At 65.8% G+C, this 6,208-nt stretch overlaps 1 protein-coding gene across 5 annotated transcripts in view; it reads left to right on the top strand.

Moving 5' to 3' along the window:
* Nucleotides 1-653: 653 nt before the first annotated feature.
* SLC29A1 (solute carrier family 29 member 1 (Augustine blood group)) overlaps nt 654-6,208 on the top strand; it is a 35,232-nt gene continuing 29,677 nt past the window's right edge. The window contains exon 1 of one of the 5 annotated variants that reach the window (XM_063328724.1): nt 654-675. The gene's annotated coding sequence lies outside the window, so the exon portion shown is untranslated. Of the gene's footprint in view, nt 676-1,059; nt 1,657-2,409; nt 2,468-3,460; nt 3,594-6,208 lie in introns of those variants that run through there. The other 4 variants (XM_063328726.1, XM_063328718.1, XM_063328721.1 and 1 more) reach the window with 4 other exon arrangements.

Genomic DNA, 6,208 nt, shown 5'->3' with positions numbered 1-6,208 from the left:
TCCTGCTTGGGGGGAAAGCCTGAGCTGTCTGGCACCTTTCACAAGGGTGCTTTGTCCTGTCGTTCCTCTGCGCCTGCACCCAGCCCAGCTAATCCCACAGGGCACCACCTGGGCCCCTTTTCCCTGCTGCGGGAGCTCGGCAGGGAAGCCGCTGCCTGCAAAGCAAATTCTCCTGCCCGTGTAGCCCTGCCAGGCCCGCCCTTCCTCTCTCGCAGGGTGGCCACCAGCCCAGGTCACGGCAGGCGGATGCTATGTGCCATGGAGGGGGCCAGGGGAGTGTGTCCGTACCCCCAGGGCTTCCTGCATCCCAGATAGTTTGCAATAACTTCACCGGGCTATGCCGGCTTCAGCTGCCCTGGTTCCTGCCTGTGCTGGGAAGGGGAAAGAGCAGCTGGTCGAGACTGTTCCCGAGCGTGTGCCAGCCCCGGGGGGGGAGATGGGGAAGTTTCCGGGGCCGTGGGTAGCGGGGCCTCTCCCCAGCAGGCTGTGAGGCTTGGCCACGCACACCCCTCGCCTCCTCATCTGCACTGTCGGGCTTAAAATAGAAGTGCTGGCTGCAGCCCAGCTCTGCAGCGAGGGCTGGGAGAGAAGAAACGTGGGCACGGGGCTGCTCCTGCCACCCCTTCTTCCCTCCCCACGGTGTCCCCAGGGCTGGGGACAGGCAGCGAGGTGGAGGTGGGTACCCCAGTGTCACCTGCAGAGGGATGTTCTCTGTGTTCCCAAGGAAGGGATGGGAGGAAATGCCGGCAAGGGGTGCTGCCATGCGTATGTGAGGGGTGCGCGCTTTTTGTGCTGCCCCTGTGCCTCCCCACCCTCCACTCGGCTCCATCGCTCTTGGCTCCGGCACCTGTTTTCCTCTGGCACTGAAGCTCAGCCGCCTGTGCTGCCTTAATGGGAAGAGGAGAGAGGGTGGCTGGGACTGGGAGGGGGGATGTCCTGGTGGGGGGCCAGCCCCGGCTGGCTGGGGAGGAGGCCGAGGCACGGCATTCACGGCTCCGGCCGCGCATACCAGGAGAGCAGCCGGTGGGCAGGCGCCAGTTCATTCCTGAGCAGCTGAGGGGCCCGGCAGAGGGGACAGAGGGTGCTGTTGAGGGTCCCCCCCCGCCGGCCCTGTGGGGCCAACGCAGAGCTGTGATGGGGTGGGGGCTCAGCAAACGTCCCTCCATGGCCAGCACAGCAGCACGGGGTGACACGTGCCACCAAGAGGTGCCCTCATCCCAGGGATGATACTGGCACCCACAGCACTGCTCTGGGTGCCCAGGGCTGTCCCCCTCGCCCGGGCTGCGTTGTCCGTCCAGGGTGGCTGCTCGCCCGCAGCCTCCCCTTCTCTCCTTCCTCGCGCTGGCGCTCGGCCCCGCTGCAACCCGCTGACGAATCCTGCTTGCAGTTCCTATGGCAGAAGCCGCTTCCCCTCCCTCTCCCCGCTAATCCGCCCGTGCATGCAGCCTTCACCTGCTGAGCCAGCAGGAGCCGTGCTCAGCCGTCCCCAGCCAGCGCCAGGGCTCCAAAACCCACTCCGGCTGCAGAGTCTCCACACCCCGGACCCGCCGCCCCAGGATACCCCGACCCCGCTCGGCACCGGGCAGCGAGGAGGCAGCAGGCAGCGAGGCGGCAGCAGGCAGCACCAGCTGGCACTGGGAGAGCTGAGCCCTCGAGGTAAGGCCAGGGTGCAGGCAGGGTGCAGGCAGAGCGGGGTGAGAGGAGTTGTTCCCCCCAGGTACTGGCGAGGGGGTCTGTCTGCCATCCTCCCCCCGACGAGCCAAGGACTTGGCTGCACCGCAGTCCCACTGCAAGGTCACCCTGCAGCTGGGGGCTGCACTGAGGTCCTGGGGCCATCACCCACCAGCTCGCTCCCCCACCCTAGGCGGGGGGACACAGAGGTCTGGGAACCCAACCAAGACCCGGGACTTTCCGGTCCCATGGCTGCGAGGAGGGTTCGGAGCCTGGCCCCGCTGCAGGGGGAAGTGAAAAGGGGGAGCAGCAGTGGTGTGGCTGGCTGCTGGCATCCTGCCCTCCTTGCCTGCGCAAACTCACAGCGTGGCAATGCCCCCCGTCGTGGGGCAGGGTCCCCTCCGGGACAGGGTCCCCAGGAGGGCTGCAGGGGCAGGAGGACCAGCATTGGGAAAAGCCAGAACACAGAGCATCTCTGTGCTGGGGCTGCAGCAGCAGGGTGATCCCAGCAGCATCCCTCTCACAGATGCGAGCACTGCAGCTGGGGGATCCGGGGCAGAGTGGGGTGCGAGGCAGGGTTAGGCAGGAGTGAGAGCAGCGGGGCTGGCCCTGGGTTGGGGCTGAGGGCTGTCCTGCGCCCGTCTGTGCTGTGTCCTTGACGTGGCAGGCAGCGCGCTAGGACCTGGCGAGCCCCGGGCTTGCATTGCTGGCAGCCCTCTGCCCAAACGGTGCGGGATCCTGCCTTGCCAGCCGGCAGCACCGCGGGAAGGAGCCTGCCAGCTCCGGAAAAAAACATGTAAGCGAGCGTGGCTGTGCCACGGGCCACCCCGGGCCAGGCAGGAGCTCCCTGCGTTGCGTCCCACGGGCTGGGACATGCCAGACGGAGGGCTGGGGACAGCCGCTGTAGGCTGTAAACAGGGCACGGGGTTAAGGGCCAGTGCTAGCAGCCATGGGAGCGGGTGGGTGCCGAGGCAGAGCGGGGACCCCAGCAGTGATGGCGGCTGCAGTCCAGGGAAACCCTGGCACCCGTCCCGTGGCAGTGCAGGGCAGCTGGGGTTGGGGTGCTGGGGGAGTGACAGGCTGTCTGACGGGTGCTTTGACCCCAGCGTGCTCACCCCTGTGCTTCTGCCTGTACTGGGTGCTGCTGCCTTCCCCTCCCCATCCGGGACTCCCCATGGGGCTGGGCAGGGCACCTGTCCTGGGAGATATGGCTGGCACCAGGACAGTGCCACGGGGCAGCAAACGTCTCCCCACACACATACCCCAGCACCAGCCAAGTGGGTACAATTTTTGGTTACCCTGCCCGTGGGGATGTCACCCCAGGACTGGCACGGCCACCTCTGCCAGCCCCTGTCACCTTCCTGTGTCAGTCCCAGCCTTCCCTAAGTGCTGGCTGCATCCCTGCCCCACCAGTCCCTTATGTTCCTGTATGGCCCCAGAGGTGCCTGCACCCCGGGGGACCCTGCCAGGGAGCCCTCCTTATTCCTGGAGTTCCTGGGGCTCTGCCACCCTTCACCTCCCAGCCGGGGCTTCCTCTGCAGCCCTATCTGCCTCTCGCAAGCCCTTTGTCCCTATAGCCGGGCACTCTCCCATGACCCTTTCTATTTGTAGGCTGAACGCTGGGAGCCGGGACCCCGCCCTCTGCCCTTGCACCATTCCCAATCCAGCTCCTTCCTCCCCACGCGCCATTCCCCCATCTGCCCTCGGCGTGATTTGGCCCGGTACAGAGGTCCCAGCTGCCCGCGGGGCCCAAGGCTTAGCCCGAGGCTTGTTTGCAGGAGCCTGACCTGGCGTGCAGGGGACAGAGAGAAGAAGGTACAGGCAGTGCAGGGATTGCAGCGCGGCCCTTGCCCCCGGCATCCGTGGTGCCTCTCAAGGTCAGGGCGCTGCTCTGTCGCCCCGGTAAAGGTTTCATGCAAAAGGTGAGAAAAGAGGGTCCCCGCCACTGCTTGCTGCTTCTATCCTTCCCATGCCCTGGTGCTGCTTTGGGGAGGGAGCAGGCTCTGTAGAGGCTGCGATGGATGGGGAAAGCTAAGGAGCGAGGGAAGCTGGCATGGCCAGGTGGTAGGAGGTAGTGAAACTCGTCTGTCAGGGTCCCCAGGCCCGTGCAGGAAAGATGATGGAGGATGCGGCGAAGGAGCGCAGCCACCTGCTGCTGGTGGCCTGCTTGTGCTGCATGGGCTGTCTCCTGTACAGACATATAAGGAGCTCCTGCTCCCTGCCAAGAGCAGCTGGAGTGTCCCTGGAGGTGAGCTGGGTGGCACTGGGAGCAGCGGGACAGGGGATGTGGGCAGCAGCGGCAGAGCAGCCTGACCATGGCAGCCCTGACCTGAGCGGCCGGCGGCAACAAGCCACTCCGGGGCTTACTGGGAAGCCGAGCTTTTGTGGATCTCTCTTTCTTCTCGAGAAGCCTGGCTTCTTGCAAGCATCCTAGCACCTCCGTGACTGTGGCTACAAAGCAGGGCCAGCAGCAGCACTGCTGGGCACTGTGCAGCAGCTCAGCCCTGCTGCGAAGCTTCCCGGCTCTGCTGTCCCAGGACACAGCACTAGCGAAAGCCAGGCGAGCCTTTTCCACCCGCTTGGATCCACTAGAGACGGCAGGTCCTGCAAGGAGAGTGGAAAAGTAGGTGATGCCTGCAGCTCCTCCTCAGAAGGCGGGGGGGGGTGTCTTCATGGGAAGCCAGCCACTGCTGTTGTCAGGGCTGACTTTCCCCTTGTGGCTGGCCAGGAAGGAGATTTTACTGGGTCTGGGTGGCAGTGTTAGCAGAGCAGGCTGCGTTTCCCCGGAGACTGTCTGTGAGTCCTGATCAGCTGAGGATGGATATGTCAAGCCAGCCTCAGGCCATGAGCCCCTGGCAAGGCAGCGCCAGGAGCCCCCCCCCTTGTCCCTATGGCACTTGGCAAGGGACAAGGATGCTCCTGGCTGCCTTATAGCCCAGGGCGGTGGGGACAAGCAGGCAAGTTGTCTTAAGCGAGACATGCCAAGGAGGTGCACCTCATGCTTTTCCCTGTCCCATCCCATCCCTGCGAGACTCAGGGCTCACAGGGGACCAGGCAGGACCCCTTTCTCTGGGGCCTACAGCTGAGCTGCAAGCGCAGCCACCGCAGGACAGGTGTCATGCTCAGGGCGACTGTCACTGTGTCGTGTCCTCATGTGATCCACCTTGGGTGACAGCAGGACCCTGAAATCTGCTTCCAAACACCATCCCTGCCCTTCTGCATGGTATGTTACCTGCAGGCAAAGGCTGCCCTGCTCCTTTTCGCCCCCATCAATCCAAGAGCTGGAGCTTGTGCCCTTAGACTTCCCTGCTTACCCCCCCCCAGCTTTCCCAGCTCTCACTCGTCCCCAGCCCTACTCCGCAGCTCAGCTGCAGGTTAGCACAGCACACACACGCCAAGCCCACCCCAGTCGCTGCCCACGCTTTGGGGTGCCTGGTCCCACACAGTTCCCAGTGCCGGTGATGGCCCCATCCCCCTGCTCCAGCCCGCTGACTCCTCATCCTCATGGCAGGCCCGGGGGCCGCTGGGGGCCCAGCGTTGAAGCCCTTGCCCGCCTGTCCCTAGCCCCCTGCCCGGGGTGGGGGGTGCTGCTGGGGATGCTTCCCGGCTTGGAAAGGCCAGATCCCCTCCCACCAGCCCTCAGCCCCCCGCTTTCAGAGCACACCACTGCTGCGCTCCCCACCCCTCTCATCCCCCATTCCGCTTCCCCACCCCCCCCACCCCCCGCATGCTGCGGTGCCACTTAAGCCTATAGGCCGGCTAAGCCCTTCCCCGTGGGCTCCCCGTGCTCCCCGGTCACGGGAGGGGGCCCGCAGCAGCCGGCCGCCCACCCTGGGGCCGCCGCGACCGGTCCCCGCCGCAAGGCGCGGGGGGGACACGGTGGTGCCGCGCCGGGCTCCGCCAGCAGGGGGCAGCACCGGCCCGCGCCTCCCGCCGATGAGTTCGTGGGTGCTCGGCTGCTGCGCCGGGGGGGTCCCTAGCACAGCCCCCAGCACCACCCACAGCACAGCCCCCCAAGCGCAGCCCCACTCGTGGTCAGGCTGCTTTGCAGCGAGGGCAGACAGCTACCAGAAGCTGGTGGCCCCCTCTAGGTCAGTCAAACTCTTCCAGGCCCCCCCCCCGCCACCCCCCTGCCGCAGCAGCAGGAGCGTGGGGCACTGCAGGCTCCTGGCGATGTCCCCCCAGCCCCACGCGTGAGGGGCTCAGGACACCCCCCCACCCTCACCCACCCCCCAGGTGTTTCCTTCTTCCCAGGCAGTGCTAGCGCTTCCTCTGCCCCAAGGGTGGATGCTCGGCTTTGCGGAGGCGCTGAGGGAGGGAGGGTGATTCTGGTGGCCGGGCTGCTGGTCATGTGTTCGGCCTGCCCTTCTTTTGATGCCTCATGGTTGGGCTCCACAGAGTGGCCTGGGAGACCACGTTTCGGCTTGGGAACCCGCGGAAGCATGACTGGCAAGGAATGGAAATGATGAACGGCTGGTACTGTTGGAAGCTGTGGGAAAGGGCTCTCCTGGAGACCTCCCTGGGGAATGTTTGGGAG

Source organism: Chroicocephalus ridibundus, chromosome 3 (assembly GCF_963924245.1).
Source record: "Chroicocephalus ridibundus chromosome 3, bChrRid1.1, whole genome shotgun sequence".
Lineage (NCBI taxonomy): Eukaryota > Metazoa > Chordata > Aves > Charadriiformes > Laridae > Chroicocephalus > Chroicocephalus ridibundus.
This window is presented reverse-complemented; position numbering and strand designations above follow the sequence as displayed.